Here is a 13,664-nt window from a genome sequence, read left to right on the forward strand (position 1 = left end):
CATTAGTAGTCAGGCATTAATTTCTATATTTTTTTAATTTTTATCACAAACAATGAGATTTTCTATGAAGAAGGAGACATCTTAAGGGTTTCAGTTTTCCCTTGAAAGAAGTGGCGTGTTTCTGCTTACAGAGCAGACGTTCTCTGCTTTGATCCTTCTCTACTGACATCATTTCTGCCTAGAGCATTTTTTCCTGAACTTCAACGGGAGTGAAGTTAAACTCGAGATGGAAGGAAAAAATAACAACAATCTACATTAGCTAAATGTGCATGTGCTTGTGTTTTTTATTACTACTGTTGTTAAGTACATGTATCAGTCTCAAGGATGAAGAAAGAGCTAGACTCATGCCTGTACACTGAGATCTAGTGGTTGATTATACAATCAGTCTAGTTCAGTGCTAGGGCTGGGCACTTCGGGTATACTTATTTAGTTCTGTATAGATTTTCAGTCCAGCTGGGTGAGTTCAATACTGCCTCCTGGCTTTTTACTTGAACGCCCAGACCTAGTAAATTAATTTCAAGTTCATAAGGACATGAGACTCTACAGGGATTCTGAAGCTGCAAAGGGAGGAAAATAATTAAATAGCTAAAAAGCCCAACAGCTATGGCTCAGGAACAGAAATATGCAGTTGTGTTAAAGATCTGTCTATCTATCTATCTATCTATCTTTCTATTTATCTATCTATCTATCTATAGCTTGTGCATGCTGTTACTAAAGCCTTATGTCATGGTTTTCTGATTTTTGTTATCGGTATTTCACATCATAACACCACGTAGTGCACTGGGAGTGAAAGAGTTAAAGGTCCAGTTCCATGGGTGGTCAGTATTTCTGGGTACCTGGTTCTCAGAAGAGAAAAACTACGTATCTCTGCAGTTCTATTTCAGTTTTCCACTTAGAGAGAAAGATAAAACTGCTTGTGCATCACAAGATTTCCCTTCTTTTACTTCTCATCTCTGCGGTGTGTGCTCCCTACCCATCTCGCTTTCAGCATTAGAGTAAGGCCTTTGGTTTTGGACACTCTCTCTCACTCATTTGATTTATTAGCTTCAATTCCAATTATATTGTATTATATTGTGTTATCTCACATTCCACTATCATATTTAGTTTAGTTTACTATTAGTTTTCTCCCTTAGCTCATTGTCGCTATTTTATTTTTAGGCTTGTCTCCCTACCTTTTCTCCTTTTTCCCTTCCTCCCCTCCTGGGGTGTAGGTCTCCACTTCATTAGTCATGGAATTGGGCCAGACTAGGCCAAAATGTGACAATTCATGAATTCCCTAGAAGATATGAATGTATAGGTATATATTTTAAGAGGATTTATTGCAGCTGCAGCCTTCTCTGTATTCTCTCAAGCACTTGAGATTAGCCTTTTCTATCTGTGGATGTTCTGTCTGTTGATGCATGCTCCTAAGTTCAGCTGGATTTAGTTGTGTTTTCCCTTTTGAGGCATATGGTGTCCCTGATCCTTGACCAAGCATGAGATTTCTAATTTCTGCTGAATTTCTGAAGTATAGAGACTACAAATTCTGGTTAAAATAGCATAGACAATGTTTGGAAGTATTCCATACTTAGAACTGATCTCTGCTAGATTCAGGTGGTTAGTAATATGCAGAATGACTCCAGAAAACTGCCTGAGATACCTAAAAGCTGTTTTCTGTTACATACTTATGCTCAAGCAGAACAAATGAAAAAGAGATATGCAGACAGATGGGAGAATCACTTTTTTAAAATGTGTTGGGATTTAACTAAAACTGCCCAGCTGAAAAAGTCCCATAACATAGACCATTCTCTTGGAAGCAGAGTTCGTAATAAGGAAAATAAATCACTAGTGTTGAGAGGCTGAGCAGATGAGGCTTAACACTCTCAAGAAGCTGAAAGGTCAATAGAGCTGATGTTCTGTAAGAGAATGTACCAAATTACTGCTTTTCTTTGGATCCCAAACTAGGTAGCTTGTACGAACCTACATCACAGTACAGGGTCTCTGGAGCCTGCTCCAAGTTACAGTATGGGATTATAGAAATGGCTATAGTCTCAGTTTCACTTTTGGCTGAAAACTGAAAAGGGATAGAGGACTACAAATCCAGTTTGGATTGGAATGATTTTTTATTTTTTTTTCCTGAGAGAAAAAAATGGGAAAATATTAAGCTTAAAACAATTTATTTTGCTTAGCATGAGACACTTCATTTAGCTTATTTGTTTCAGGTGTCCTTCAGAGAAGGAAATGTATGGTCACATACATAAAGCTAGTCTCAGACAAATTATTTTATGAATAGTACAAGTGTGTAGCCTGCTAATTTGTCTGCTCACTTGCATCTTAGTTCCAATTTCTTCCCCACTGAATGATTATTTGCTTGGAAGGCATGAAAACATCTTGACAGAAAACATTGTGAATTTTTCTCTTCACTCATCCCACATCCCAGTAACAGCCTAGCATGCTCAGAAGCCTAGCAGTAATTATATGTTCATTTAAAAAATGTTTAAAATCACCGTAGTACAAAATGGGAACTGCTTTTAAGGTTGTGGCTCTGCAAACATTTCAGCCCCAAAGAGTACAAGCTTCTGCCAGACAACTTTTCTTTCTCCATTTTTCTGTCTTTATCATTTATCTGAGTTATATAATATTGAGAATCTCATAATAACTATGGATTTTCACTACCTCTTGCTCTTGCAGTCTGTGACTAAAACTGTACTCTTCCCACTGAAAATACAAGTAGGAAAAAAAAGTCAGAAATCCAAGAATGTAAATCTCAACTTAGAATACTTCCAGAAATTGCTGAAATTTCATTGTTTGTTAAATCCGCTAAACACTGGGGAGAAATATCATCCAGTTTTAACCAAAGTATAAGTGGAAAACAACAGCAACAACAACAGCAAATCTCCTACAGATTAGGTGGCGCTACTGCTGAAGGTGGGTAGGCATCTTGGAGGCAGCAGTAGGAATGAACAGCCAACTCTGCTCAACATGTTGGGGGAATTATCTATTGTAGTCTTGTCAGATCTCCTGCTTATCTTCCCAAGTGCTTGCTAAAGGAGTTCAGGCTGTAAGCAGAAAGAACACAGATCTGTGATAAAAGATAGGAAAAACAATTAAAGACAAACAAAGAGAGAATACATGGATCACTCCGAAAGAAATACCTCCATGAAAACGGCAATAGCACAGAAGAATGCAGTAACGCAGTTTGGTAGGGCACATTCTCAGCTACAAAACACTATTTTTCAACATGTTCACCAATACTAGCTATGCATTTTTATCTGTGATGACAAGAGCCTGCATGCTGTGCTGATTAAAATCTGCGCCAGCTGTACATGGTCGTCTGGAACATGGCTTGTTTTACATGTCACTGTCACCACTGCTGAAACACACTACCCATCACCTCGTTTTACTATTATCCACTTTGAAGTCTCCAGAAACCTTCAACAGTCTTCAATGAATGTTAATGAGTGCAATTTTTATCTGCATGGAGCTATTCAATGACACACCTTTGTTTCATATGCGCTTTTGTGTCAGAAATCACTTTGTGTCTGCTGCTGTCTGTGGCACAGCAGCAAAATGTGACAGAATATTGATGGGAAGGTTCAAAATCTACAGCTGTACCACAAATATCTGCATCTGATATCATGGGTCAAAATAATAAAATATGAGGCATTACTTTCAGCTCTGACCTCATACTTTGGAGCTAGGTCTCAAGGAAAATAATGTCAAACAGAATTCTTTGAGAATGGGTAATTTTTCATTTTTTATTTTTATTTTATTTTTTGCTTGTGCTGAAGTCTGTATTTCAGAGAGGCTAAAGATAATACTTGGAAGATCTAAAATTTTTCTGTTCCTTCAAAAGATCTTTCCGGTTCCTTCAAGTAGACTTTTAGCTCACTGTGGATGTAAAATCACACAAAGCACGTAACTTGAGCGCTTTCGAAAATCAAGTGCTGTGTCTAGTGGACTTCGCTTTGGTTTCTGTTTCCTAACAGTGCCACTCAGTGGAAATAAGTGACATTGCTCCTTAGCATCTAAACACGCCGAGGAACACTGAAACATGAGAAATGGGTATCATAATTCAGTGTCCTCCTGTTAATGCTTCAGATAAACATCGTTTACTGGAAGGAGCAGTATAAACACTTTTACAAATTTTATTTATTTTACTTTTAGTAATTTCATAGAAAAATAAAACTAGGAAAAGTGCAAACCCTCTCTAAAATTAGGTAGCAGTCTTCCAATACCTGTGCAATTCTGTGATTCTACGATTCTATGATGCTATGTGTTGAATATATCCTAATTTCCCATGTAGATGAAATCTATGTATCTACTATGTCTCTTATTCAGCTCTGGTTTCCACATGAAGGAAATACTGTTATGTAATATAAGACATTGACAATGAGCTCTAGCAATGATCTTCTTCCAGTATGATGGCCAGGAATAGAAGATTGATCACAGGACAGAGATGGGTATAAGGCTAAACTTAAGAACCCTTTCATAAATAGAGGCCCTTCAGATCTCAGTAAAACCAGACATTTTTGCCTTCTGAAAAAAATCAGTTGCTGCAGCTCAACCATAAAACATATTTAAGAATTTCAGTGCAAGATAACTTAAAGCCTAGAACCATCATTTTTCTCCTGAATCTATGCCTGGCATAACTGTCTGATTCATTCAAAACTGAGAAGGGAATAAGATATTGATAGGAAAAGCTCATTTTGAGAATTTGTTTTCAGTTAAAATTGCTCTCAGAAATTTTGGGTGGCCCTATGTGGAGCTGGGAGTTGAACTCAAAGATTTCTTCCAGCTTAGGATATTCTCTGATTCTGTGAAATGTTGAAAGAATATGATGATGTTAGCATTTGGCCTTTTGAGCTAAGTAGTGTACAAATTGCTAAAGGAAGGTGTGAAGAACTCCAGACTAAGCACTGTAATAACCAAGATATCTAGGATTAGATATCTGATCAGTTATATGTCTCTGCCATATAATCTAAAGCTCTCGGCTAATGCTGGAATAATCATATTTTTCCTCTTCTGTCATAACAAAGAGCAGCTGGATTCTACTCCTAAATCCAGTACAAGAGCAGAGATATCTGCTTTAAACAACAACAACAATCAAAAATATGTGGGTTGGCTAAGAGCAAGGTGATGTTCAGTTCTAAAACAAACATGCGGGGTGAAGTGTACTTCTTTCAGTGTGAGGCATTTTTATTCAAGAGAGCTATAGCACAGCTCTGTATCAGAAACACTAGAGTGTATTTGAAGTGAAAGAGTGCCTCTATAGCATGTATTACACTGGGTACTGGGCTAGAGTGTTTTGATTTTTTTTTTCCAGGCTTTGCTTGAGAAAAACCAGAAAAAAAGCAAGACAAAAACAAACAAACAAACAAAAAAAACCCACAAAAAACAGGGAAGAAGCAGTGCATAGAATCCTATAACCATAGAATTGCTCAGGTTGGAAAAGACCTTAGAGATCATAAAGTCCAACCATAACCTAAGCATACTACCCTAACCCTAACAACCCTCCACTAAATCATGTCCCTGAGCACCACATCCAAGCAGTTTTTAAACATATTCAAGGATGGTGACTCAACCACCTCTCTGGGGAGCCTATTCCAATACTTAACAACCCTTTCTATATAGACGATTTTCCTGATATACAACCTAAACCTTCTCTGGTGCAACTTGAGGCCATTTCCCCTCGTCCTGTCACCTGTCACCAGTGAGAAGAGACCAACCCCGCTCTTGGTGTCAGCACCTTTCAGATATTGGAAGAGAGCAATAAGATCTCCCGTCAGCTTTCTCTTCCCCCGACTAAACAGCCCCAGTTCCTTTGTTGCTCCTCATAGGGCGTATTCTCCAAGCCTTTCACAAGCCTTGTTGCCCTTCTTTGGACCTGCTCCAGCACCTCAATGTCCTTTCTGTATTGATGTGCCCAAAGCACAAGTTGTCTTCATTACTAATTTTGAGGCTTGCTTTGGCAACATTTGTGATGATACTGGTATGCTCAGAGAAAATTCTGCAAGAATGACACGAGAGAGCATAGTGTACTGGAAAGAAAAAATGGTGTCTTGTAGGGGAGTTTTTAGGCTCAGGAGCTGAAAAGAGAAGTGAGAAGCCCAAAATTGTCTTTCCACAATCACTGCTAACTTATGGATGAATAGATGGTCTCTAGCCCAGCTGGCAGTAGTGTTGTGCAATCTGCATTAATAAGAACTCAATAAAAATGCAAACTTTGCAGACAGTCATGGCCTTCTCTTCTTTGCAGTGACTCACTCTATCTCAGATGCATTGTGTCTGCATTATCATGTTTTGTGCTGCTGTTCTCTAAGCCATTAGCTCTGATGTTGGTACATATTTTGGAAAGGTATGTGAACTCCTACCATGAGTGCTTAGGATAAACTTCATCATGACCACATCCTTTCATCATTGTCTTCTGCCCTTTTACAGTTATTTTGCTCACAGTTAGGAGCAGAGCCTAATGGACTAGTACCCTCCCCTTTTTTGTTGGATGATATGCCAGGCAACCCAAACTTGCACAGCTATGACTGCAACAAAGCATGCTGCTCTACGTTGTGCCCCTCAGCAATGCTCTACATGACTGATTCATGTCTAAGTTCAGAAAGTTTATTAACCTGCCCTGGAACATATCCAAAGCCAGTTCCTCCAAAATCCTCCTCAGGTAGGCTGTAAATAAGAATACTGGAAAGAACTGATGGTCTAGTAAACCTGTTTGTCTTAATGGATGTCTGAACATGCTGCTTTATCTGTTTGTCTTGTATTTCTTCCCTCCAGGTCTGTCGTTTGTACACATTAGCAGACAACTACTGAAGGATGAGCTGGCAGACTTGGACGAACTATGAACTTTAGTGAGGTTCTTGGTAAGCACTGATTTATTTGCTCAGAGTAGTTACCTTCTGAAAAGGAGCCTGATCAGAGTGGCTGCTGTTGACACCTTTTGCATCCATGGAAGACTTTTCTTTGGGCCTTGGCAGATTTTATTCTGGATTTTAGTTTCAAAGTATTTTCAGATGGACCAAGAGACCCCTTTTCTACTGCTGACTTAGATTCCATTCTTAATGCCAATGTGTGTTGTTTCTGGATGACTACAGAGCACTAAGACTCTGGAAGCAGAGACCTCCATGATTAAACAGGGAACTTCTGGGCAAACTCAAGTAGAGGAGAAGAGTCTACAGATCACGGAAGGAGGGGCTGGACACATGGGATGAATATAAGACTGTTGTCAGAGGATGTAGGGAGACAGTAGGAAAGCTAAGGCCTCCTTAGAATTAAACTTTGCAAGAGGGGCCAAGACAACTGAAAAGGCTTCTTCAAATATATTGCAGATAAAACTAATGCTGGAGGCATGTAGGCCTCCTGATGAATGAGGTGGGTGCCCTGGTGACAGAAGATACACACAGAAGGCAGAGTTACTGAATGCCTTCTTTGTCTCTGTCTATACTCCTGGAGGCTGTCCTGAAGAGCCCATACCCCTGAGACCCCAGAGGAAGTCAGGATCAAGGAGGAGTTTGCCTCGGTTGATGAGGACTAGGTTAGGAACAAATTTAGCAATCTGGACATCCATGAGTCCTGATGGGATGCACCCGCAGGTTCTGAGGGAACTGTTGGAAGTCATTGCTAGTCCACTGTCCATTATCTTTTGTGAGTCGTAGGGAACAGGAGAGGTGCTTGAGGATTGGAGGAAAGCGAATGTCACTCCAGTGTTCAAAAAGATCAAGAAGGAGGACCCAGTTGACTACAGTCTGGTCAGCCACACCTCCATCCCTGGAAAGGTGATGAAACAACTTATTTCTAGGCGTATCAAGGATAAGAGGGTCATTAGGGATAGTCAACATTGCTTCACCAAGGGAAGTCATACTTTACCAACCTGATAGCCTTTTATGAAGATGTAACCAGGTGGATAGATGATGTTAAAGCAGTGGATGTGGTCTATCTTGATTTTAGTAAAGCAATTGATACCGTCTCCCACAGCATCCTTGCAGCTAAACAGAGAAATTGTGGTCTGGACAATAGGGTAGTGAGGTGGACTGTGAACTGGCTGAAAGAAAGAAGCCAGAGAGTTGTGATCAATGGGACAGAGTCTAGTTGGAGGCCTGTATCTCGTGGAGTTCCTCAAGGGTTGGTACGAGGAACAGTACACTACAATATATTCATCAATGACTTGGATGAGGGAATAGGGTGCACTGTCATACTTCTTTACTTAACAAAAATTAAGCTTTCATTGCTTCCACTGCAATGGAAGTTATCATTGACTTCAGTGACAGCAAACATGCTTGAAATCAGTATTTTCTGAATGTTAGGTATTGCTTAAGTGAAAGACATGCGGGTATTTTTACTGAATCAATCTGTAGTATTGCAGATAGACTAAACATAACTTTTCCTTGACTTTCTGTTTGGATGTCTTATGCAGTTGGGAAGGAGAAAGACCAGGAGAATGGGAACCACAACACCCATATTAAGAACAGGAAAGAATACCAGAAGTTTTATAATTGGAGAATGTGAAATTCTGTGCACACTGTGTGTCTTGCGTTCCAAACTATAGTAATACTAACACACGAACTGAAAACACAGTTTCATGGCAGAACTGAACAGACTTCAGACAAGATGTCATCAAATGGAGTGAACCCTGTTTCCTACCACTTTCAATCACAGATTCCCACTCTTCCCTTGCCTCATTCCTAATGATTAGTGGGCTACTGACTGACCCAGATTCTTTTCCTACTTGTATGAGAACTGTTGAGTCACAGCCTGAACCACTGATTGAGCACCTGGGGGATAAGACCAGGTCAGCCCTGGGAGCATAAGTGAAGGCAATTCACCTGTGTGACTGGAAGGGGTGGAGTCTGGTTCCACCTCTCTTAGACCCTGTTTAGGGGCTTGCCACTTGGGAAGGATCTTCAGAAAGAGATCTTTTCCTGGCTGAGTTTTTTCCCTGCAAATCTGGTATCTCCTGATATGGGTAAGCATTTTTTCCCTTCATTTATAGCACCTTTCTATTGTGCCAATCCTTTGTCATTACACTTCTGGTGAAACACCGTTTCCCATTGTACTGATCTGTTAAATTGCTATGCTACTGGCATGGGTAACAAGTAACTTTGCTGTGTTTGTGTATGTAGGTTTTCTATAGTCAATAAATTGTTCCACCTCCTTCTATAGCCAAATAGTATTCTGATTATTTCAATATAAGAGAACGTTACTGGGGGAATGGAGAAAATATTGTATTCAGTGATGGTGCAAGGTTTGACAGAGGTCACTGTTAAAATATGTCTTTAGGTTAATCTGTGAATAGATAACAAAGATATAAAAACTCATTCTTTGCATATCATTTCCATACTAGCATAAGAGAGTATACAAAATATTCCAATCTATAAATACAAGTTTTGATTTTATTTGTTTATATAGATGCTCTTCTGATAGTGATCAAAGGCTCATCTCCACAAACATGTAATGCAGAGGAACAATGGAACATGGGGAACCACAGTAAACCTTATTACGGGTCAGAGCAATCTCATTTGGCTGCTCCTTAAAAGGGAGTGGTTAAAGAACTGTCCAGAAATGAAAGGCATTCAGATGAATAAATAAGTTCTTCGGATCACTTTGTAGACTGTTATGGACTAAATGGGTGTGAGACGTACTATGGGATGTGTCAAGGATTATACAAAATTTAGATGTCGTCCTTGAACATAAACAGTGCAAATCTGTCCTATAATAAGTGGAAATTAATTGTCTCTACTTCATAGGAATGAAAAGAACTTTGAAACCTTGCATCAGTAGTGGGTGAAAGACAGATCAAACCTATCTAAGCTGTGAAGGAGCCTTAAAGTGAATGAGTCATGCTCCTATATACATATCACTGATTCAGACTTCAGTTATTTGGCACTATGCTAAGAAAATAATTTTGCTTCATAAGGTAAAGAACAGTATAAAAATATACCATGACGGTGTGTACTAATTTGTTTATTCCCTTTGAATAAAATAATGTATATACCTCTTACTTGAGTGTACACTTATGCTTGTATTTGTATGTAGACAAGTATATATGGATATATATTAAAGCAAATCTACATCATTCTAAAATTAAATTTATTGAAATTCACAGTCAATTATTAAAATATAATCACATTTAGTTGGCAAAATCTAATACTCCTCCAACATGCCTGAGATAACCACCACTGCAGGCTTGGGAAGCTATACTACTCTTCTCCTATCATGTTTGTGCTATTAACTACTTGCATTCAACCTTTTTAATTTGGAAGAAGCCTCAATGAAATACCTTTGTGAGTGGGCCTCAGTAAAAATGCTGTAGACCTAAAACCTCTACTGCTAATAGCAAGATTCTGTGAAAGTTTACAACCACCCATTGCTGCACTTCTATGACTCTTCTGAACAATGTGCTATTTCTAAGATCATTAGGGATTTTACTGTCAGAAACACTTCAACTGTGCCTCAGAATGTCTCATAATAATACACTTATATCACCATAAGAATGAACTTTGTACTTGAATACTCATGAAATCAGTGTGCGTGAAGGTCTTTATTCACCTCTCCACCTAGATGCTTTTCTAATGCCTCTGTTTCCATATGTAGAACAGGTTAATGTTCAAACGTCAATTGTGAGACAATCTTGGTGCTGCCTTAGATGGAAAGAGTAGCTTTTACCTGAAATAGAACTGAAAATATGCTTGCAATAAAACCAATAAATGGTTATTTAAAATGGATGATTTCCTGATTCTTATTTCATGTTGTATTGCTCTAAGTCTGGTGAGAAGGTCCCGACAAACATGCTTTTGACAATACCCATGCTTAAAATAGTCTAAGCCTTGAAAATGGTAGGCAGCTAAGTGTATTAAGACTGGCTATATTTGTCATATTGATGTCTGGTTTCTTGAGGGTAAACAATGGCTTCAGCCTCCTACAAACTCTGCTGGACTTAAGGGATGAGGTCTCTCCTTCCAAAAGTCCACACTTACGCTTGAAGACTTAGAAGTAAAAATGCTCGCTGCAGAATTAGTGAACTAGGTTCACTTTATTCACCTGCTGTTATGTGACAGGATACTGTGAATCAGATTTTTCTCTCTCAAAATTCTTTTATTCTGTGTTAAATACTTAAAGCATTACTGCTGTGTAGAGTCTGTTTCATGTAAAAAGTCAAGGCTTTAAATTTTTTTTTTTTTTTTGTACAGCAGGAAAACATTGGCTATTAATCTCTTTGGGATATCTTACAACACAAAACATTCTAGAGAGTTAGGTTATCTGGATTCAGAATGTGGCTTGAAAGAATGACAATGTGGTATTTGAATCTAGATATTCTCCTTGGATTTCATCTATTACATTTCTGCAAATCACCTCTCTAGCCTCCGACCCACATAAAATCATACAAACGTTCTGAGTAGAAAGATTTCTCTTTTCAGACTAGATATCTTGACCTTAGGACGCTTTTACAGCATATCTCCCCCACAGGACAGGTACCTCATCAGCTATTTCACACACTAGCACCCTCATCTGCATTATTTTTGGCTTTGTGAAATCAGATTCTTAATATCAGCTCTAAGATTTATCCTACAGAGAAAAAGAACTTTTGTATTTTTGAGTTAACACTTAGAAAATTTCACAGTCACAAGTGTAAAGATGCTTCTGTCTAATGTAATAGTCCCTGCTCCTTTTCCATGTAGTTCTGCCCATGCAAAAATAGGAAATATAGCTTAAAAGAATCACTGTGAGCATCCATTCATTCCACCAGATGGTATCCTTTCACAAAAAAAGTATTTTCAATGTTAAGATATTTAATTATGGTGTTAGTCTCTGAGGACTCATTTTACGGCTGTAGATGGCAAATACGACTGCTGTGATTACTCCACTATGCATCCAAAATACCAAGGTTGGACTGTGATTGGTCTTTTTAACACAGGTGAAAAGATTGTGTTAGAGGCTGCTGTGTCACAGTCATGGAAATTGGGCTTATAGTGAGTACCGATAATGCTAAGACAACTAAAGGAAAAGAAGTTGTCAGACGTTTTCTTCAAGAACAACCTAAAATTTCTTACATTTTTAGTGTGTGCCCAGGTTGCTACTGGGTCCATATAAAGCAATCAATAAACAAGATCATGGTTGGCATGGTTGGTAATTGTAGCATATGTATTTAATCTGCACATAAAATAGCTGTTTTTTCCTATACTATACTCAAAATATTCAGTGGATCTTGAAAATACATTTTGCTGTTCCCTTAAGTACATCAGAATCTGTAGGAAGATGGCAATAAACAGCCAAAGGAATGTAGAGTAATAGAAAGGGCTGGGGCACTGCCTGGTGTATTAAAAACGAACAAAAAAAACCAACAACAGTCTTAAATTGGTTATACTAAAATATTTTGATTCTGGAAAGAAAATACCAGAAAATAAAAATAAAATATGCAAGATTAAGTGGAAAGGTAGTTTTCATGTTTGATACTATCCTGTCTGAGTATTTTCCATCTGAGTCAGTTTGAAAGTTTCCGTACATTTTCAACAGGCACTTTTTTTTTTTTTTTTTTTTTTTTAAGTGTTTGCTTGAAATTTCACACAGAAAGAAGCTTGGTTTTCAGCACAGATCTGGCTGCTGCAGAGATCGTTGCTATTGGTTTAAGGGAAATGGAAACAGACCTATATATATAAGTGCCTTACCGAGACATGCTCTCTGACTCCTGGGGCAGCAGTGAGAATGTGGACAGTTTGGTGCTTGGTCTTGTACTTCTTTGGAGCAAGTAAGGCATCAGCAGAGACACCATGCCTGCTCTGCTGTGGGGAGAATGCAGTCTGCTTTCTAATTGTGTTACTTTTGCTTTGTCTCACAGGAGCTAAGATAACACAAAACTCAAGTCTGGTGCTGAAAGAAGATGAGAATGCTACCCTGGGATGCAGTCAAAATGATAGTCACAACTCTATGTACTGGTATCTGCAGCAGCCAGGGAAGGGGCTGCAATTAATCTATTATTCATATGGAGCAAATCAGGAAAATAAGGGTGATATTCACATTGGATATGAAGCTAAGCGGTTAACCCGAGAATACTTTCGTTTAGATATCATGTCTGTAAAGAAGAACCATTCAGCTATCTATTTCTGTGCCTCAAGTTTGGACACAACACTTCAAAGTCATTTGCTTTCTGTACATAAACTCCTCTCCAGTACCTTCCCTCAGAAGGGAGTAGCTCTCAGCACTCCCAGGATAATGGTATGTAGGTCAAGGTGCTATTCACAAAACATAGGCTGCTGGGGAGCCGGACCAAGAGAGATCAAGCAGGCTCCATTTCATTGATAATTCCTCTTTTCTGATCGGCTGTTGATACTCTATCATGTCATAACAATCCTTACAGTTCGTTAATTAAATCCAGATATAAAAGAAAGGAAATGGAAGTATTGTAGCATACATATCCCTAAATTAGTTTTACATAGACCTCTTTCTTCCCTGATACAGAACAGTTAATTGTAGTAGTATCTGCATGTCGAAGTCAGAACTACTTTGGAGACAGGGGCTTACAGGTATGCTCTCATGCCACTGTGAATCTTATCAAGCAGCCAAAGCCACTGTGCTATTCACTGTGTCTGAAAAGATTATTCTAATATGAAGAACTTCAATAGATCTAGAGGCTCCTAAAGCAGTGAGAGAATTGAACAAGAGATGACAAAAAGAAGCGAAAT

This window comes from Meleagris gallopavo, chromosome 1, assembly GCF_905368555.1.
Source record: "Meleagris gallopavo chromosome 1, MGAL_WU_HG_1.1, whole genome shotgun sequence".
Taxonomy (NCBI): Eukaryota; Metazoa; Chordata; class Aves; order Galliformes; family Phasianidae; genus Meleagris; species Meleagris gallopavo.